This window comes from Phaenicophaeus curvirostris, chromosome 8 (genome assembly GCF_032191515.1).
Source record: "Phaenicophaeus curvirostris isolate KB17595 chromosome 8, BPBGC_Pcur_1.0, whole genome shotgun sequence".
Classification (NCBI taxonomy): domain Eukaryota; kingdom Metazoa; phylum Chordata; class Aves; order Cuculiformes; family Cuculidae; genus Phaenicophaeus; species Phaenicophaeus curvirostris.
The window spans coordinates 17,995,676-18,017,157 of record NC_091399.1 but is presented as its reverse complement, the minus strand read 5'-3'; the positions used below and the strand labels follow the sequence as shown (position 1 = coordinate 18,017,157).

The window sequence follows — 21,482 nt, the reverse complement described above, 5'->3', positions numbered from 1 at the left end:
GATTCCTCTTTCCTTCTGCAAGGTGAGGCATATAATTTATTTTTTCCTGCATAATCGTAGAAAATTGCCAAGGGGTTGATGGTTTTTTGAAGTGGAGGCAGATCAAAGTTGCACATATTTCATGAATGAAGGCAGCATTTACTCTTTTAGACTTTTACAGCTGATATTTGCTTACCAGTATGTCTCTTGTGACGCCAAGGGAAGGAGACAGTGTGCTGCAGGTAGGACTGAGGTGCTCCCGATTAGTCACCTCTTTGCTCGAGCAAGTGAATGACAGCGGTCGACATAACTCTGAGTGCTGTTGACATTAGAGTTCCCGTAGATGATCCCAATGGTGCTGCCGTATAGATAATGGGCTGCTGTTCATTGCCAGTGCAAGCAGAGGTCCAAGCAGGCTCTCGTTGTTTCCTAGGCTTTAAAAACTGAGAGCATCCCAATGCAATCACAAATTGTATTGCTACGATACGTGCTATGAGCTGGGGACACAAAGAAGTCTCTGTGCAGCTGTCATTTAAACTTGAAAGTGGATGTTTTTCTCCTGTTGGGACTCTGCTGCTTTAGTAACCATCAATTCCTCATTCAAATATGAGGACTTGATCATTTTAACGGATGAACCCAAGTCAGGAATTCACCTGGACTTGATTCCCGACTCCATTCCAGTTCCTCGCTGAACTGTAGTGTTACAAGGTACGAGTGGAACTGCAGGATGTATCCCGTGGCCCTTTTCAAATAAGCCATTCCCAAACAGTACAACTTAATAGAAACTTATTTGTATTAGTGAGATATTCAGGGTTATCCTTATATTATATATTGGGTGGGAGGAGAAAAAGAGCAGATTTGTATGCAGAGACATTTGCTTTTAGAACTAGATAATTGTACAAATGTATTTTTCCCTATTCCCACCAAACCTCTGCAGTGCTGCTGTTGAGCCCCTTGCCCTGAACTCTGATTTGTATCCTGCTGGCTTCTAGAGACACTGATTAAATAATTGATTAGGCTGTTGTAACATTTAGGGGGTTTTTCCACGTGATCCCTGGAGAACTGCTTACTGGGAGTTGCAAGCTCCTCTCTTCACTCGTTCTTGGCGTTGTGTCTTTGCCTCGTGGGCATTTCACCCTCTCCTGCCCTAGGGATTAGAGGTGGCGGGCATCCCCCACAATTAGCCTTTGGGCTGGAGGACTCCTCCCTAGGATTTTTTTTAAGTTTTATAATGAATATTGTGCATAACATCTGGAGCAGAACCCCCCAAAAGCCACGTGTCATTGCAGGAGCCAGGCAGGTTGTGCAGGTGCTGAGCTGTATCTGTTGCCCAATCCCAAACCCCAACCAAAGCTGGTCTCCTCTGAGTCAGCGCATCTCCTACGTGAGCAGCCTTTGCTTTTTTTTCCACTGCTAGGTTCATCCTGGCTTTCTTTTGTTTTTGAAGTGCCATCTATCTGCTGAAGTCTCTGGTTGGCAGAAAGTGCCGGTGAGGTGAGGTGTGCCTGCTCGGAACTCGTCTCAGCGAGTCAGGCAGTGTGCGGTGTTTCATGAAGCAGATGGAGGGGTCATTTAGGACAGCTGCTCCAGGGGTAAAACCACGTTTCTCAATCCTGAGGCAGTGCTAAAGGAGACTGTGGTTTCAGACCAGCAAAAGCAAACCGCAAGGGTGAAGTAGGTTTTGAAAAGCCACTGGTGTTGGACTAACCGCCTCCTTTAAAGTTGGTTTCCAAATTCCCACACCGAGGGTGTTCAAAACCCTCGCTGCTGGTGGTCTGCGGCTGCTGCTGCTTGAAGGTGGGTTTATAACCCTCTAACAAGCGGCACAGCTTCAATCACAGTCAAAGCAACCTTGCAATATTGTCTTTCTCTTTTTTATTTTTCCATTCGTCTACCGATGGCAAATCCTGCCCGGCCACCACCGTTCAGTAGTCGCAGCTCGTGAGCTGCATCAACCTTTTGCTCTAGCGCTCCTAATTAAGCAATTTTAATGGCAGGATTTAATGTTTTACAGAGTCTAAATGAAGTGTAAAAAATCTGAACTCATTTTTTTTCTTTCCAGCACAAGATTTTGATCTGATAATTTAACCTCTGGGTGAAATGGAAGTAGAAGCATTTATGCAAAGGTGGCTTTCACTGCAAAAGCTTTACTTGATGTAGGTCTCTGCGTTAATGCAGTTGTTGCTTGGCTTTGGGCAATGGTTCTGAAGATTTTCATACGCTTTTTGCCCTTCCAATGTCAGTAACAAAACCTCAGGTTTGTTTTGAAACCCAGTAACTTGTGACCTGCTTAATGCTAATTGCATGATATATCAGTAAAGCAAGAATTAAGGCTTTTATGACACTCCTTATAAAAATAACTGTTCAGACTGGTTTCCCAACAGCAGCGTGGATTTGTATCCTTTTAACCTATTTAAATAAGACTTAGTTTCCTTTTGGTGATGTTCTGATCCAATTCTAGCTGATGCTAGTTGAGCTAGGTATGTGCATGGAGTGAAAACGGTCGCTCCTTTGAAAAGCAATCTCGTGTCTGAATAGAAACTAGCTCAATATGCAATTAGGACATATAATTATTTTATATAGGGTACACACAGAATATAATAATCTGCCCTTTGTGAGGAAGAGAAAACTAGTATGACAGGAAAGTTATGTTTAGTAATTTAATGAGTACCTTTTAGACAGAAATTACATTGTTAAATTTAGGGGTTGCAGCTGAATGGAGTTACGTTCACCCTTGCACGAGGCGTTTTGAATTCTGTGGGGGAAGCGCAGCTTCCAACAATTATGTCTCTTGTATCTTATTGTATATCATAATCGTTCCTGAAACTCTTATCTGGTTGCTAAAGCTGGAGAGCAGCGAGCTGTTTGGTGCAGGACCGGATTTTCTGGTTTTATTTTAATATGTCTGAAGTGAATATTAAGTTAAGCAGAGAGGTACAACCGGGCAGCCTGGGGAGCTGGCGAATGAGACAGAGCATTGTTTCCCATTTACTTATAATAATGAGAGATACTGGAGGCAAGATAAGCTGTATTACATATACTGGGAAGAAAGGTTGGTTCAGATCCATTAAATAATTTAAAAAAAAAGTTCCTCTTACCTGTAATCTGCAGGCAGCACATAAATTAACTGCAGCGGGAGGAGGAGAAGCGGCATCCCTGCTTGCTACCCGTGCTGGCAGAGGCTTGGCATCGCTAGCCAAGTCTCCCACTGTAAATGAGCCATATGTGATTTTTTCTTCCTGGTTTCTAGGCTGATCATTTGAGACCTCATTCTCTTTCTTCCAAGAAAAGCTTTCCACAAAGCAGACTGCTCTGGCCAAGTTTATTCCAACCACCAAATAATGGCAAGCCAGTCTAGCGTGGGGAGTGTGTGCTTGGGGAACACCTTGACTTGTTTCAAGTGAAATATCCTTGATTAAAACAGGAGGTTAACAGTGCTTCTGTGTATGCCTCGCTTCACAACTTGCACATCAGCTCCAGCATATGAAAATATAAATTTGGACCAGCAGGAGTGTAAGAAAGAAAGGGGGAGAAAATGAGCTGGAAGTGAAATACAAACGTCCTTGTTTAGTGCAAAAGGGTTTGTCCCGCTGTTGGCTTTCTGTTTTCGTTAGGTTCGCACCTGACTCAACGATGCAAAAGAAGAAATTCAAATTGTTGGGAAATGTGTGAAAATCCAAAGTAAAATAGAAGTTAGCAGCTTGTGTTACGTTTCTTCTAGTGTGAGAGCCAGCAGCAGCCTGCACTGGGGGCTTATGAGCTTTCTTTGTTTCAAAACTTAAGAATATATATATTTACCTTGCCAAAAGTAAGCAAATATCCACACCTTGAAAAATCACTCTGCTGGTGCTGAGATGTTTGTAGAAGAAAAATACTGCTTCAGAGATTTCTTTTGGATAAATGTTTGGATAGATGTAGGCTTACAGGGTGAAGGGACCTGCAATGTGGCCTCTGCTCTCCCAGCGTGTCTTTGAATGTGAACTCGGACCCTCTCCGTGTCTCTTGGCCGTCCTCTGCAGCCATCCCTCTTCTTCCCAGCACCAGGCTCCTTGTTTTTCTCCCCGAGAGCAGAACTGTCTCCATATAAAAGCAGGACAGCGTTGTCTTCATAAGCCCACTGCAAGCACTAGATCTGTGGCTTTTGCTGTCATCTTGTCCCTGGGCATTACCTATCCCAGAGTGGGGAGGTGAGCTGTGCCAACTCATTTTTGTCCACATTTTTGAAGTTTCCATTGTTTTCCTTTGCGAGCGGGCTTGACATGGGTTTTGGGTGCAGACAGGCGTATTCTCAGCTGGGATGGGGCTTCTGGGGTAATTTTGGATAACGCGTGAATGTGGAACCTGACCCAGGTCACTACAAATCAGAGTTGATGAAGGAACGAATGAGACTCATGCCAAGCCCCGTTGTTTCTGTCTCTCCTTATCAAGACACACGTGTACTGTGTTTGTGCTCTGTGCGTGGCTTGTTTTTTTTAGAGGCCATTTCTTTGTCCTATCACTTATTTCTTCCTTGGAAGCTGTAGCTATGGTGGTAGGTGTTCATGAACTCTTCTTGGCAGCTTTTCTGCTGATGATTGTCACAGTACATGAGTGCTCTGACAAGAAATAAGTCATGTGTAGTTCTGACAGAGGAAAGTTATTTTTCTTTTCGTAGATCCACTGTATTTTGTCCTGTATTCCTCACCATCTCCCCTCTGAAACATCTGAGGCGTCATCAGACTGAGAGAAAAGTAGGGGGTACCTGCTCCATGCTCTGGCGGTGTCAGCTGAGGAGGGAGTCAACAGCAGCACCTCTTCAGAGAGAATATCTCAAATTGAGGGAGGACAAAACGGATCAGCTAAAAAAAAATCAAATGCCAGAATTGTTTGTTTGTCTTCCTTCACCCTTTGTCAGCTGAGCTCAGGTTTGTATCATAATGCTCGTGTAGCTGAAGGATATTATAAAATCAGAGGTACTGTGTCGCAACACAAGGGTTTTTGTTCGCTCCTATAATCCCAGTAGGAAAATGACATTATTTTTTCGTTATATACTCGAGTCTTTTTAAACTTCCCTTTTTGCTATTAGTGTCATTGGTAGCTTAATGGATTTCTTGATTGTTGAGCTACTCTTTTTGATACAGTATTGTTAGTCTTTGCATCCATTCAAAATGACAAGGACTGTTAAAAACAGTCATTTCAATTTGAGATATCTAGAGATATTTTTTTTTATGCCCAGTGTGTGAAAATAACTTGAACGGTGGCAGAATTATCCATTGTAAGAGGTGATTTTACTTGTGAATTGGATTTAAAGATAAAATCTGCCTACTTCCTGAGTCACGGATTTCCTATTCGTTGCTCCGTTAAGATTAATCGTGAGCAAGACTTAATCCAGAACAAAGATGATTGAATTGTCCTGAAACAGCGATGTAGAACGTTACCCAGATCTCGCCCCATTGAAAGCCTTTTTCTGGTTTTGCAGTGCTGAGAAACCATGAGCGTGTGCGAGGGGCTTTTGAGCTCGGCATACGAAGGAGGTTGCTTTTTCCTCATGTGCGGGGTCGTTAGAAAGCAAAATGCAGTGTAGTTTTTTGGAATAAAGTTGTTAGGAGGTTTTGTATGGAAGGGGTTAAATCTGTGCAGTAGGTTAGCTGGAAATGGTTTTGGCAGCTGTAAGAAGGGCTCACTCCACCTGCAAAAGCCTCTGGCAGCTTAAAGGTCTGCCTCTAGCTGAGCTGCTGCTGGCTTTGTGGAGCAGCCAGGACGGGCAATTAAGTACCTTAAGGCAGCTTTGTTTCCTCTTTGGGAACCCAGAGGAGGATGAGCTCTGGCTGCAGGTACCCGAACCCATCAGGCAGCTATTCCAGCAGAGCCACAGTGCTGTCTGCTGCTCCCCTTTGCTGCCACCAGCACGGAGTCTTTGCTGCCGATGCACTGATGCTAACAACAGAAGCACCTTTTTATGAATTAGTGTCTTTTCTTGACTTTCCTGTTCCTCAGTGGGAAGTGTGTAGAGCTGTCAGGTTGTCCAGTTACAGCCCAGAATGGAGTAAGGATGTCACCTGTTTTCTACCCTTTGGGAGGATGAAGGAGAGAGCGCAGAGGGAAGCATCAAATTCAGGGGGTTCCAAACTGTGACTTGTGAACTTGACCACCCTTCAGTTCATGGCAGGGCTTCCACCTGAGAGCAGGCTGTGATCGAGAACATCTGGGAGCTGGCAATACCTATTTCAGACACGCTTAAAATGAAAAGAAAGGTACAAAAAGCAGCTTGCTGTTCAGTGGCCCTGCTGCAGGGACACTAGCAGGCAGCACACCGCTGGCAGGCTACTCCCTGGAGTTTAGGAACGTATGCAAGGCCAGGAGATTTGGGGACTTATTAACAGCACTGCAGCTCCAGGCCCTGCTGTTAGTTGGCAGTCACCGAGCGAGTAAGAAAGGAGCCGTCGTGCCGTGTTTAAGGCCGCTGGGCGTGTGCGCGTGCTGCGTGCAGCTTCCCTTTCTTCTGGCTAGAATGATTTTGACCTTCTGAGTTTAAACTTTCTCACTTAATGATCTTTTCCTATTATTCGAATCCTCTTTTTGGCAGCTTATTTGCATGCATTACATCATGTTTCATTTAGGATTTGATACGGTCAGAAGCCCAGGATAAAAGCGTCGTAAAGGGCTGTCTTAATCATGAGATTTTACAGGACTGGAAGCTGCTGGGACCAATCGGGACCAGTTGTGGGCAAGAGAAATAATGTTTTGTCCACCGTTGCAGTCTTCCTAGAGCAAAGTGGAGGTCTCTGTCTGCTTTAGGAGAGATGACTAAACTGGATCGTTCCCCTCCACACACGGATGTTGTCCCGTAACATGCCAAGGCAGCTCCTGCAGCATCCTTGGCAGTGGCTGCAGCCCAACTGCGATGTCCCACCACTTGGGGACAGCCCTTGGGCAGGGCTTTGTCTGCAGCATCCCGAGCTAAGTGTAATTGCCAGGAGTTAATCCACCTCAGTAATTTAAAGCAAGACTGTAATGATAGTTATTGGGGGTTGTATTAAAATGCCCTTTTTTTTTTTGCATCCTCGCTAGGCTTAGCAACCTGGCTGTAGAGGCGATTGTGTTCTGGTTGCGGGTGTGCACGAGTGGAGCAGGGCTGTGCGTCCTGAGCTTCCTCTTCCTTCTCAATTTGCCTTGCTCTTCAAGAAACAGTCATTTGCTGCAAAGCCAGGTTTGCAGCTTTGATGGAAAATGACTGTGCAAAACCCCATCAAAGCCGTGCATGCCCCAGAGTCATTTAAAACAAACCAAATAAATCTACAAGGCACCTTGCAGTGCGTGAGCTCCCTGGGGTGCCAGGGGCCATCGCCTGTGGGTTGCTGGTGTCCCCAGACAGGACCGAGTAAATCTTTGTCTGCCCAAAGAGCCTGGAAAAAAAAAGGAGAAGAAAGGGAGAAAGGATGCACTTGCTCTCTCTGAGGTTTGGGCTGATTATGAAGTGCTGGCCCGCTGCCTGACGGCTGTCACTGGCTTGCAGAAGTGAGACAGATCTGGGAGAGGTGGCTGCAGCTGTGTAGCTGGGAAGTTTTGCTTTTAATTGCTAATTAAAGTTACCTTTTGCATTTGGGGTTTTCCTTTTTAAAGAATGACATCATATCACGCAAGAAGCTGCTAGCGTTGTTTATTTAAAGCACAACCAAACTGGCGACTTGCTCTTGCTACCTGGTACGTCTGTATTTCTCCTACTGCCGACTTTTTTTGCTTTCTCATCTGGTTTTTTATGACTTCTGTCCTGACAGCTCCTGTTCTTCCAGCCCTTGACTCTCCTCCCATGCAGACATACGATCCTGTAATGTTTCCCCTTTTGTCTTTATAAACAATACGCAGGCAGTCAAATAGCGCAAGTCCAAAGTCAAGGGAGCTTTGCAGATTCAGCTTGACAACTCGTCTCTCTGAATTATTTAAAGGCCATAAACAAAAAAGCCCATCTTAGAGCTTCAGGTGACTTTTCATCCAGTATTGCAGAGAATGCCTGATAGGCGAATCCTGCTAATTTTGTCCATTTAAATCCAGGGGATTTAGTAGAACAGGAAACACAATTAGAATTCAGGGGCTACCTCCTGGTGTTCCTTAGGGAGGGTAGGTTACAGGGAGGTGAATGAGCAAGTCAGGGAGAGGTGAAGTGCAAGGGGAATGGAAGAAGAGGGAATTTCTCTCTACTTGCAAGCATTGTGTATCGAGTTTTGGAGGTTTTTGCCCCTCTCACAATCAAGGAACTTGTCTAAAGACGTCTCACGTTTTGTTTCTAACGTTAGTCTCAGTCCTCGGTGGTTGGTTTTTTTTAACATCCTTTGTTTTAAAATCTCTAATGTTTTTCAGCAGCTGAATGACCCGGTGATTTCTGATTTCTAAGGTGTGTTTTTGTTGCTGGTTTTGCTCATCCATCTGGATTCAGGAGTGGTTTAGGTGGATGGGGTTGGGGAAGCACACAGCAGAGCACAATTGAGTCCTCCAGATGATGCAAAGTTCATTATTATCTTTTGAATAGTTCATTCTGCAGAATGAAGTAGGGAAGATGTCATGCTTCGCTTTTATTGTACTAAAGCTATAAAGCTGTATTCTCCTCATTCTTAATACCTAAGGCATAGCTGTCTTCTCTTCCCACTCCCTTTTCCTCCCAGATAAATACAACGGAGAAAGCATCAGTAGCAGGATATTAGAGAAGCGACCTCATATGTTTCATCTGTACTCTGCATGGTTTTGTTTAATGAAGTTCTTCACCTTTTATGTACAGTCAGACCTTATTAAAATTCAATTTACTGTACTGTCTTTTTCAATACCAGCCATACAATTTGGTAATCAAAGCTGGTATTTTGTAGTGCAGCCTTACTTTGAAAACTGACCTGCAAAACTACTTCGTGGCAGATATATCTTCTTCCAGCATCTCTTTCAGTTTAGAAATGAAAGATCGCTCTCTTCCCAGCAGCCTTCCAGACGTGGCCCGGCTCAAAGTCCAGTTCAGCTCCCTTTTGCCAGTGGGTCTCTTCCAACCTCGTTATTCTATGATTCTGTGATAATGGAACAGGAGACTGCAAGCTTTTCTAAACATAACCCTCTATCTTGAATATGTGCGGGGAAACGATTTAAGTAAAACTGGATATTTTTTACCTAGTTAGTACTCAAGGGTAGAATTGCGTTTGTGACATTAAAGGCAGTTTTGGATGTCAGCAGAGCCTGTTGCCTGCAGGTGTAGGTGCTAAGCCATTTTTTGTTGCCTATCTCAAGTTTATCAACATCTCTTCTCCTTCATGATTTTCCTACACACCCTGGCTGGTGGTCATACTTGCCCAGTGCACTCAGGGCATTTTTGAAACAGTATTTTGAGGAGAGGAAGCTTCTTATTTCCAGAGACTAGAGAAAGCCGTGCGGTTTAGTACAGCTTGCCCGACCTCATCTGTATTGCAGGAGGTTTCAGGTATGTAGTGCTGCTCTTGATCCTGTCATAACATTAGCTGAATTAGATGCTGGTGGAGAGCAGTGGGTTGAGAATTCTTTCAAGATTAATGGAAACTTTTGTTTTACCTTAATTAAACTCATTCCTTAAATCAAAGCCCTCTTTCCCAAACAGATCTGTGTTATAAATAATGTTAGCGTAGGTATAATTTTGCAAAGCTTAGATGCATACCAATGTTGATGTTTGTGCCTTGATTTTTCTCTGCAAGAAACATTTTGTCCTTTTTCTCTCATTGAGTCCTGGTGATTTTACTTCTGCAGCTCCGTGTGTATGTGTGTGTTATATAGAACACGTTTGTCACATATACACATATATGTCATATATATATGTGTGTGTCACATATACACATATATATGACTATGTGTTCTTAAATGTCCTGTAGCGACCTGTGCAGCTACAAGCTGCTACCTTGCAGGCAGGTACCCTTACCTCTTCTGTTCCTGCCACCAAGCAGCCTCTAGGAAAGCTGTAATTTTGGTTTCCTGCTTTGCCTTCCTTCTCCTCCCCTTGCTGTAGCTCTGCGTGCCGCACAGATGCGTAATCCGCCGCCCTCCCTGCCTGCAGCCTCCGCTGGAGATACAACATCTCACATACGCTGTCATTTCCCCCCCTTCCCAGACAGCATCCTTGGCGCTGACACTTAGACTCATGGTTCTGTTTCTGTTGCTATTAAATATACTATTCCTGGCTTAAAGAGAAATGAAAGCTTTGATTTCCATGGCTGCCAGACTTCTGGCCCCTCCAGAAACACAATTAGAAGGCTTGCAGACACAGAGAAACCATCCTTCTTTTCCAGCTGGCATGAGCAAAACTTTCAGAATGGTTAATGTTTTGTAGCAATCGAGCGCTTGAGTCCCCCTGCAATTTTATTCCAAGACCTGTTTTACAAAACAGTCAGGATTTTAGCCGAAGTCCAGAACTTTCAAAGTTGGTTGGCTAGGGTTACTGCAGCATCAGGGTTTGAGTTCCATTTGGTGGTGGGATCCCACTTGAAGATGCATGGGGATGTAGGAGGGATATTATTACAGTTAAAGCATACAAATTAAATGTCAGAATTCAGGTTGCTTTAGCATGATCCTTTTTTCTATCTCTGTCAGGCCGGTCTTAGAGGTGGAGGTGATTTTCATTAGGACTGTGCAAAGAAACTACAATTGGCAGGAGATCCAATTTGCTAGGTATTGTCCAAGCAGACAGCGAGTGACAGCTTCCTGCCCCAAAAAGTTGACAGCCAAACCGTATAAAATGAGCAGTGGCAGAGTATGAATCCGTTATCAGTTTTAAATAAATGGGTTTCCTCAGTCCATCAGCTATTTCATGAGTTCCTGCCAAAGTGTTCCCCTCTTGCTGACCCAGCCAGCCCAACTTAGCTTGGCTCCTTTCATCGTTCCCGACATCTATTATTAACCCTTTCCCTGTATTGATTGCATCCTCTGTGGTTGTAATTAATTGATCTTTCCCCTTTGAGGGGATGGAGGCACGTGAGAGGTTCGGTGTGGTTTTTCTTCCCAGCCTGTCCCACTAGCACTGCCTAGCATGTGTTCCCACCAGTTACATGGCTGTGGGACCTCTTTCACCAGAGGTTCGTTTGCGACTTTATCTACCTGGTCTTAAGCTTGTAGTAGCTTTAATACCTTAATATTAGTCAAGCCTTTCTCTTTCTTGCTTCAATTAGTTATTAAATCTTCTGCACACCCTGTCTCAAGAGTGGGAGCTGTGCAGGAACTGGTGACTTTGCAGTAAGTAACACCTCATACAATGTTCTGCTCGGAGGAGGAAGGCTCTGCATCCTACCTTCATGAGACAAACTTCGCATCGATACTTATGTCCATGAATTATAGAGATCCAGTGGCCAAAGGTGTTGAGGAGACGGGCTCCTCTTGGTTTCAGTGAGAACTTCTGAAAATCCATCCGGCTTTGCTGAGAGGCACACACTGGGATTAAAGGGATCATCTGAAATGATTCGTCATTAGGGAAACCTAAAGTATTTCCACAGCATGTAATTTGCATTCAGAGTAGAATTTATGATTTTTGGAAAAAACAAGGCTGGGCTTGCCCGGTTTAGGCTGAATTCTAGATGGCTGCCAGGCACTATAAAAAAAAAAGCCATCCCTGATACTTTGGGCAAATCAGTTTGGCTGTCAGCAGTAGCCTCAGTCCCAGAAACTGGTGTTTTTCCTGTACCAAATGAGGGAAGGAAACAAAAATTGCTGGATCTAGAACCGTAGGTTGAGAGGAGCATCCTCAAACAGAACTGCCACAGTTGTGTGTGTGCCGAGACCACCTCAAGGTTCTCCTGGTGGTGAGAAGAGAGGGGGAGATGGCAGGATGGGCTCTGTGTGACCTGAAAGACAGGTTAAAATGTACGTTTTGTAGAAGAGCGAGGATAATGGGACTCCAGGTTTTCCAAGATTCATAACAATTCAGCGTGTTATGAGCAGAGTTAGGAACTCTTCTGTGCTTTCTGGTGTGGAAGTCTGGTGTGAAGATCCCTAAGGACTGGAGGGAGCAGTCTGAGCACTTGGGAGAAACAAGACGCTGATGTAGGTCTAGGATCTGTGACGGCTGGGTGAGTGTCCTGGATCCCATGAGCTTCAATGTGTGTGTAGGTCTGAACTGTGGGGTGGGAAGGGCCATTAAGTGTTCTCCAAACCCCTTGACTGGGAGTCACGTTGGACGTGGTGCGTTCAGCCACACCTGGCAGGCTGTTGCAGTTTAGCATTGATTTTTTTAGCATGCTTGATAGCAGTGGTTTGTGCCCCTCGTAGTTTGGGAGAGGACCGCAGCTGGAACCGATTTCTCATCAGTGAATAAGTAAATCCTGCACTTCAGAAAAGGAATGCTTATTTAGGAGAGTTAAACCTTAGCCATGATTCTCCCTGCTTTTTCTCTTCAGCTTCACTGTAAATGTCTATATTAACCTTGGGCAAATCCGAGTGTCTTGCCTCGGTTTCCCCACGTGTCAAAGCAGTGCAATGCTTAACTACCTCACCAGGACATTTGTTACACTTAATTAATGTTGTAATGCGTCTTTGGTTCCTTTGATAAAATGTGCTGTGTGAATGCTAAGTTGTTTTTACTGATTGGATTGTTAATTAAATGTGCACATACAAGTGATTTATTGGCATTAGGAGGACTAAGACTTAATAATTTAAAATATTAACATCAAGGTGGTTGGGTCAATTATAAGCCTGTATCGTTCAGCTGTTTAGAGACTGAAACTAATGGCAGTGGATGAGGAAGGGAAGCAGGAGCTGGACCAGCTAATGGCTTATTTTGTGATATTTCTATGGGAAGACAGATTTAATAACAGGATCCAAACTCCAGTGCCTGGCCCAGGGTACTGCTGGCAGCATCAATGATGCACTGAGCTTCATGGAGCATGTGCCACCTAGTAGTGATCCCTCTTGGCTCAACATAGCAGTCATTTGTCGGTCTTGGGAAGAGCGTTCTCAGTTCAACACAGCAGCTGATATGTAATATTAGCTCTTGTGTGTCAGGGAAGAGCACAAAAGAAAGGATATCAGGGGTATGCATGCATCTCCTAGGCTGCTAAGGTGGATCACCTTCTCCCGTTGAAAGCTCCTGGCTCAGCAGCAGTTCATTCCCACAAAATAACATGGTGTTTCAGTCTCGAACCAATGAGGCTTCTTCCTCCTTATATTCTTCTATCCTCCATTTTTTATCCAGGCAGATGTTTCTGAGGTTTACGTGATAATGAGGTGTAGTTGACAGGCCGGACAGGGCCCAGAGGAACAGATACGTCATCCTAGTGCACTAATGAGTTCAGGGACCTAGAATTGCAGAGCTAAGAAGAGGAGGTGGCATGTGGGAGCAGATATAGTTTCATGATTGGAAGCTGGGACCAGAGAGGAAGCTTAACCATCATCTGTCCCTTTGCTGAACCCAAGAAAGATGTGCACGTCGGTGTCGGTGCCAGCATGCTAGAGGCAGAAGGGCTGGAAAGAAAGAGAAACTGTTCTGTAAGCAGGATTTTCAAAGGTGGATTCACAAGCGAGGGAGAACTGAGATGGGAAGATGTACCCAGTGCTGTAGAAGAGGCAGTTGAAACTCAAGAGTGGAGTGCTGAAAGTAGAGTTTTGATGAGAGATACCATGCAGGGGACAATGATCTCACAAATACAAAGCCCTGAAGGATATGGCACAGATGGTCTGGGAAAGATGAAAGCGTTCCTGCACAAATTGCTGATTCAAGTGCCAAGATTTGAAAGAGGGAGCTGAGCAACTGAGGAGTGTCGGATACACTTGAGCTGGAAGAGAAAGCACCGACTTGGTAGAAAGAAGGAAGAAAAGAGAAGGTAAGAGAGATGAGGGAGCACATTATGAATGTTAAAGAAAGAGGCGTAAGAGAACCAACTAAATATGAAGGGGAGCTTAAAGAAATTGGAGTTTGCCCTTCACAGTAGGGCAAGGAGAGTGTTGTAAATGTAAGAGCTCTGAGAAACTGAGAGGTGCAGGAAAAGATGTCTTTGAACATCTCAGGAGTTTCCCACCAACGTCCGTTCCTTCCCAGTGCAGCAGTTTGGGAGTGGTGGTCCTTGCTGTGCTTGAGGACTGAGCTGTGCAGCGCTTGTAGTACGCTGCGCTTGTAGGTTGGACTGGTCTAATTTGGGGTAGCTTGATCTGCAAAAGCTTTTTATGTTCTACCGATTTCTCATCCTCCATCCTCTCCTCATGTCCGCATCCTCCAGTCTCTGGTTTTTAACAATTCTGCACAAAATTAAAATCTAAAACTACTGGATTTAGGTCACATTTCCGAATCCTCTCATGCAAATGGGTGGCTGTTGCTTCAGATCACACGTTTTGTTTCTGATGAGCGTTTGGAAAGGAAGCATACGCAACAGCGATAGCGAGAGTAATGATAGCACCCCAGGGCTTGGTTTTGCCACATATAACACTGATGGGCAGGGCAGCGTGACCTTGGCTAGGGCGAGATTAAATTCATCACCTCCAGCATGATGTAATGACTGAGTGCAACAAACAGGAGAAGAGAAAGGAGGAAAATATATCAGCATTATAAACGCCGCTCTTGGACTGTGTAGTTATCAAGCAATGTACAACATTGCATTATGCGGAACTGCCAAACAAATATTTGGGAGCTTTAAGTATTAAGAGAATAGATGCTAAAAGCTGTTTTCACTAAACTAATGCCTAGCCATTTCCTGTGCTTTTGCAATATTGATGCTAATGTGTTGCATGTTTATGTATACGGGTTTTGTAGGCTTATTGCAAGCTATATTTATATACTGCTGCCGCTTTGTTCAAGGCCTTGAGCATACTGTTTATGGGGAGCATCTGAAATCCCAGGATATACGACCGTAGGAGCAAGTAGCTTTAGAGACCTTGTCACAGATAGACGGGCAGTGGAGCTCAATATTCCTACTTGTAGAGGAGCAGACCTGCCCTTTGGGGGCGGGGGGGCTAATGCCAATATAATTTAGTTTTGAAATATGCCTCCCTACCTTGCCTGCTGGGGAGCGTGCAACAGCTGTTAGAGCTGTGCTTCACTTCGCAGGAGGTGCAGAATAATAAGCCTTTGACAAGTTATTCTCATCTCGAATTCTAAATAAATTAGGCGCTCATCAAAACCAGTTTTGTTCCAGAACAACTAAATTACAGAGGCAGTCGCCTGTAACTGTCAACAATTCCTGGGGTGGGCTCTGCTTGCTGTCTCTCATGCCTTTGCAGAGCTTTCTTTGCCCTCTTCCATCAGTCTCGTTGGCTTCCGTTACCATGTTGAATTCAAAAGATGGTGTTCAAACGAGCCAATTGGTGCGCATGTGTGGCACCGTACGCCTGCATACTTCGATTTTCTTCCAGTTTGGTCTTCAGTTGCCTTGTTGGTCTTGTTTTCTTGAGCACTACATGCTGAAAAGAAAGGTCACGCTAAGAAAAAGTGATTTCTCACTTGGCTGAGAGATAGTTTACTGCTTGAGTGTGTCCTGGAGCAAGCCTTGGGCTGCTTTCCTCTGGGCACCCGTGGGCAGTGAGTACAGAGACGTGGGTATATACAGTAGCAAATACAGCATCTTCTGGTGCTCAGTTTGGTCTGAATTGGAGTAGAAGAATGCATTAAGTGTAAAATGCAAAGGTGAAAAGACTGCTTCTTCATGGAGCAAGAAAAAGGAATATATTCATTATGGAGAGTCACAGTTAGAAAATACCAGATGTGGAAGTGTCAGAATACTTTCATCAAGTACAGAGGTTACAGAGGTTAAAGTCTGGAATTGCAGCAAAAGGAGGGGAGGGATTCAAGGAAATGTTGAATTTTTACCTGCACACGCTTCCTAGTGAGACGCGCTTCATCTTGTGCCAAAGCTGCAAACTCTTTGTGATGTAGGATGATGAAAACACTAATTTGTTTGAAAGCTTTTTTTCCCCTTTATTGTGTGTCCATGAATTCCTACAGGAGAAGAAACTATACACGTGTGCATATGGTTATAGGCAAGCCTTTCTGTGGAAAGCCAGCCAAAGGAGTGCTGTCATCTGTAAATCTGTGGGTGAATGTGTTAAAAAAATACCTTTATTATGCTGTGTGGTTGTAATTGTGCAGTGTTTATAAACTCAGAAGGGCAAAAGATTGTGTCTTTGCAGCTGGATCTAGAAGGAAGCACAGACAAGACCTTTTTCAAATCTTTGGAGCTGTTGCTTTTTTGGGGCGCCCAGATAAGCCTAAGGAGGATTTATCTCTATGTGTACAAAGGAATTACCTTCAGAATGAGGTAAAAATACCATTTCTAAGGATTAAAAGACACCGTTTAGGCATGCGAGATCTGGTCTGAGTTTAAAAGCTAAAGAGCTGGGTGTTGCTGCTCCTGAAATGTCTCAGTACAACATGTTTTATGTGTAAGACCTCGTTCTATAAAGAAGCACTCGGTTTCAAGAAGTAATTAATTTCTGCTGGGGCCTGATGTTCACAGAATAGATAATAATCCCTTAAAATTGTTCAGAAGGGATTAATGTTAGGTGAGTGTGATGGCATCTAAAGGAGATTGTGGCACACAGGGAGATAGTGGGTCGTGCACCACTCCAGCCATCCCACGAGGCACCCTTTCATCAATGATGACTGTATCGCAACAATGGGGAAAAGAAAATAAAATTCCATGTGCAGCGCATTGTCCTGCTGGGAAGAGATTCAATCTAGCAGTTTCGCTTTCAAAAACCTCTTGGATTTTGTACACTGGGGGTTCATTGTGTTTCCTAGGTTAGAATTGGTAATTTTCTTTTAAAAACAAAAGCTGGCTTGAGTCACACAACAAGAAAATAACCAGGTCTCAGGAGAATTAGAATGAAAAGCCATTAGAATCTACTAATTACCAGATGAGGAGCAGTTGAGCAGCGGTGGTCTGTTGGGGAACCATTTTCCCATATTTTGGTGTATGAAAAGACTTTGTGTGTGATGTTGGTGGGGAAAGTTTTGGTGAAATATGTCTTGCAGGTGGTCTGCAGCTCAGCCCTAAAAGCCAGCACCTGAGTAATAGTTACCATCTTCAGTAAGGACTGAGTAGCTTTACTTAAAGAAAGGGCTTTATGTACAAACAGCGCTAGATTTAGTTCAGCTATATATTTTTAATCTGCCTATAAATAACAAGACAATGGCCACTTGAGTGCAAGCTTTCATAGCCACTATATTTTCCCATTGTATCAACAACTTTGCTTAATTAGGCTCCAGTTCCTTTGAGTAAATGTTCAGGGTTTGCTGGCAGCGCGTCCGTCTGCTTGAAAGAGAATTGCTGACAAACCAGCCATTCGTTAGCAAAAACGTCTGCTGGGGTGGGAAGGTGAGAAGTTGTTAATTTAAAATAAGATCTTTAAGTATCCTAACTGTGAATCTGCAGAAGAACCCCAGCTAAAAATCCAGAAAATTCACGCTTACCTCAATGGCGACTGCACTGGAAGTTTGAGGTGACTATGCTTTATTTGTGCAGAAAAGGGAGGATAACGGAGAGGCACAAACTTCATGGCCTGTAATTATTTATAAAACAATGGAAGCCCCGAAGAAGATTTCCAGTCCATCACGTGAACGTGTGCACGCGTAACTTGGAGACACATCTTGTTTCACATTTGCAACTTCATAATCCTAAGGAACCATTTCTTCAGCCCATCATATTGTTGATCCCCTACCCTTAGAAGACAGGGGAGAGTGTAAAAGAGATGAAACCATATTGTATCATTTCTCCTTTAGCCAAACTTTCCTCTTTCTTCAGCACTTTCAGGAAACACATTCGGGTAAGTTTGTCTGAAGGTTAGTTTTGTCAGGCTAATGGCACGGAGGAGCACTGCTACATCTTTTATGTGTTGGCTTACATGGTCAAGCCATGGTTCTTAGCTACCCACTGCAATTCTCGACCTTCAAGTGCTCCAATTCTGTTCCTGGTAAGACTAGCTTTCCCTAAACGACTGCATTTACAAACTATAGAAGCGTAGGTTATGTTCCCTAAGAAGGGTTCCGATTCACAGTTTCACTCCCAAGAGACGAACCAAGATGTTTCAAAGTCGGTATCCAGGCTCCTTCTCTTGTGTAGACTGTGCTCCAACTCTTCCTTCAGCGTGAGCTTCTGAATTTCATTTTAAAGATGGATGTACATGTGACAATGGAGGAGGAGTGGTCTCACAAAGGATTATATTAAAGGAAGGGGAAAGAAATGTGAGTGATTTGTGCTCCCCTTGCCTGTTTTGAGCCCCTTTGGGTCAGGCTCTCTGTTTTGAGTTGGGAAAGGAAGGTGCTAAAATACTCAGCTGTGATTTTGCTTGAGCCTAGTGGCAAGAGGAGTGCTTAACTCCTGGAGCACTGCAGCTGCAGGTGGGCGTCCGTGGTGGCTCTTTGTCAGTGAAGAGGGATGGCTGGAGATGAGCCTGGTCATTACGAGGAGGAGGGATTTACAGGCTTAGCTAGAGCATCTGTCTGGAGCTTTCCCTTGCTCCATAGAGTTGAGTATGCTTGGGTATCAGCATGTGTCCCTCCAAGGTGGTCTTAACAGCTGTCTATCTGGGGTGACATTCATTTAGTTCCTACTTCACAATGTTTTATTGCACAAATATGTAAAGAAAGAGTGGAAGAGCCACAGCCTCAGCTGTCTTTTGTCCCCCATCACAACGAAGCAGCTCCAATGACTTTTCAGTTGTTCATCTGAGTTTCCTCGGGCTTTCTGAAACATCCAGAGCATTTCTCATTCTCTTAATGCCCACTGCTCCTGTATGAATACCAGCAGTCAGCCAGACATTCGTTCTCCTCCCTTCCTTCCCTGTACAAATTGCTTCCCCGCGGCCGTCGAAATACAGGGCTCATCTAGGAGGGGAGGAAATCAGTGTACTTCAAAACCCAGCTGTCACTGGGTGAATAATTCCTTCAAATGATGAATGTACCAGGTATCTCATCTACTCAGGAGGGTCCTAAATTTGATTTTGTTTTTCTTTGCCATCAAGAAAGTGCTGCAGAAATTTCTTCTTTTGGTGCAATCGATGAAAGTTCCCTTCAAATCCCAAGGGCAAGCGCTTCTGTGTTCCTCTAGGTGGACTGGTCGTGGTCATCTCTTGCCACTTCTGGGAGATGTGTCAGGTTCAGGACACAGGTGCTTCTGTCTGGGCTGTCTTTGCTCTCAGGACTGATTTACAACTTTGTTTTGCATAATGCCCACCTCCCTGTGGAGAGGCATCCAGTCTGTAGGCAAACCCAAAGATTTGTGGTGGAGTCAATTCCTTCCCCGTGTCAAAGAAATGGTCTTCAGGCTTCCTGTAATACTGACACCGTGGTTGAGGAACACACTGGCATATGCAGGAGACTATTCATGAGGCTTAGCACTGTATTTCCAGCCTTGGAGCATCCTGGAGCTGTTCTAGACCTGCACCATGTGTTAATCTTGATGCGAGTCCTGAAGTGCATCTGCATTTGTCAATATTCAGAGGTAATGCCAAGAGACAAGAAGATCCATGCTTTTGACACGCCTAGAGCCTTGCATTTTTCTATTGACTTTACAGGACCAAAACTCTCAAGCTGTCTCCTACCAATCTTATGACTGTCACTGACGTGTTGAGGTGCCACGTTATCTCATCGCAGGGTGGGGGTTGTTCATTTTTCTTAATTCAGTTTTTTGTTTTAGCAAAGGCAGGTGGCACCTTCTGCCTCTCCTGCCAGGAAGGACTACAGATGCTAACAACCTATAGAGGGAGGCGTGTGTGTAGAAGAGTCATTTCAATAACTGGTTTCTTTCAACTATTCAATTCTTTTGACTATTCAATTAGGCTGGACCTTCCAACAGAGGCCCCCCCCCCATCTCAGCTTTGGGAGTTTCTGGCCAACCCTTCAACCTTCTTGCCCTGCATAGGAACATCGAGTGATCACAGTGGACTAGAACATGCAGCCGCAATGGATAGTGATAGCCTTTTTTCATACCTGAGAGAGAGGGGAAATGGGTATTCTGCCAGTTAAGTGCTCGTGGTGGTTTTCTTGTGAGGACACGGCGATTCCATTCCTACGTGTGCTGGCGAAAGGATTGGTTCAACATGCACACGGCTGTTGCAAGTTACAAACCTATAGGTCTAAGCAACTTCACACCTTGCTTAGGTGTTTAACGTGTTCAATATATTGGCTGTTTTACGGGCAACACAAGAGGAAGAGCTTTGTTTCTTTAGAGGATTAAAAACAAGTTACTTAGCTGTGTTCCTGGGGAAGCAGTGCGAGAGTGCCTTAACAAGCGAGTCGCTGTTCGTTCGATGACAGATTTGGTGCTAATTTTGCTGCTGTCGGCTCCCGTTTGTGTCTCATGGTTGTGGATGAAAGCAGCAGAGTGGTGATTAGCTCAGCCCCTGCTGAAATAAAAAAACCTGGTGGCTTCTGAAGAACAAAGGAGTGAGAGTATATTACCCTCTGGCATTTTTATTTTATTTAGCAGGTAAAACTGTTCATTGAACCAGAGTTCATTTACAGTGGTACCCCAGCAGACTGCAGCAGCAGGAGGAATTACCAATCACTCACAGTGCAAACAGGAATCATTCAAACCCTGGATCATCTGCACTCAGGAGTTCAAGTCTCTTGCACTGCACGCTAATTGCTGCTAGTGTCTCCAAAATCCTATCTGGCATCCTCGTCCCTGATTTAGTCCCTAGATCACATTTATATCTGCGTTCCCCCTGGTAGGCTTTGATTCTAATGCTGTTAACCAGAAGCTGAGCGGTTCACGGGATTAGACTCTTTCAGCCACCAAATTAATGGAAATTGGAGTATATGTTTTCTTTGAGGATACACTTTCTTTTCAGGAGCTTTGACTTGGAGGATCTTTGGTGAGATAATATCAGGAGTCTTAACTAATCCCCTAATGGTTATAGCAGGGTGAACAAATCTATCTATAACAATTAGCACAGTGGTCTGCCACAAGGCTACTCTTGCCTGATAAGAAGGGGTTTGTATTGAAAGGGATTTTTCTCCCTTAGCGTCGAAGCTGGTGGCTGTGCAAAGTCCTCATGGTGAGGCAGCATGCATCCCTGTTGGGGCTGGGTCGAGCCGGATTTCCACTCCCTTTGGAGTGAGTTTATTAAAAATGCATATGTTAAGTGTTGTGATTGCAGCAAGTTTGGCTAGAGATGCATAGCAGGAGCGAGAGAAACTGAAAGATGTGTCTGAGAAAACATATCAGTTGTCTTTAGAGAAAACAGTTTGTGGCGGGTGGTTTGGCAGCATACGTTACAACCGCTGGCACCAGGCTGGATGTGGGACACCACTCTGGGAGCAGCGGTTCAACCTCAGCACCTCCAGGGCCGTTGCCAGCACCCTGGCGCTTACGTGCTTTAGATTTATTGGCATCACAGCGTTCCTTGGGATTTTTCTCCGTCTAAGCAATCTTGGTTTGGGAGAGTGCATCTGCACATGCCGGTCGCATCAGGAATGCGGTTTGGAGGTAGAGGCTGTCTCCTGTGTGGCTGGCACCCACACCTTGCCTGGAGATTGCCCACCTAACACAGCAGATCATTAATTCGCAGACCACCAGGATATCTCCAAAGGCAACTCCATCAGTTGG

At 44.5% G+C, this 21,482-nt stretch overlaps 1 protein-coding gene and 1 non-coding gene across 4 annotated transcripts in view; both read left to right on the top strand.

Moving 5' to 3' along the window:
- COP1 (COP1 E3 ubiquitin ligase) overlaps positions 1-21,482 on the top strand; it is a 134,205-nt gene that overhangs the window by 108,819 nt on the left and 3,904 nt on the right. The window lies entirely within an intron of this gene.
- On the top strand, positions 6,649-6,794 carry LOC138723806 (small Cajal body-specific RNA 3). Its single transcript, XR_011337932.1, has one exon. It is a non-coding gene; the product is annotated as a small Cajal body-specific RNA 3 (non-coding RNA).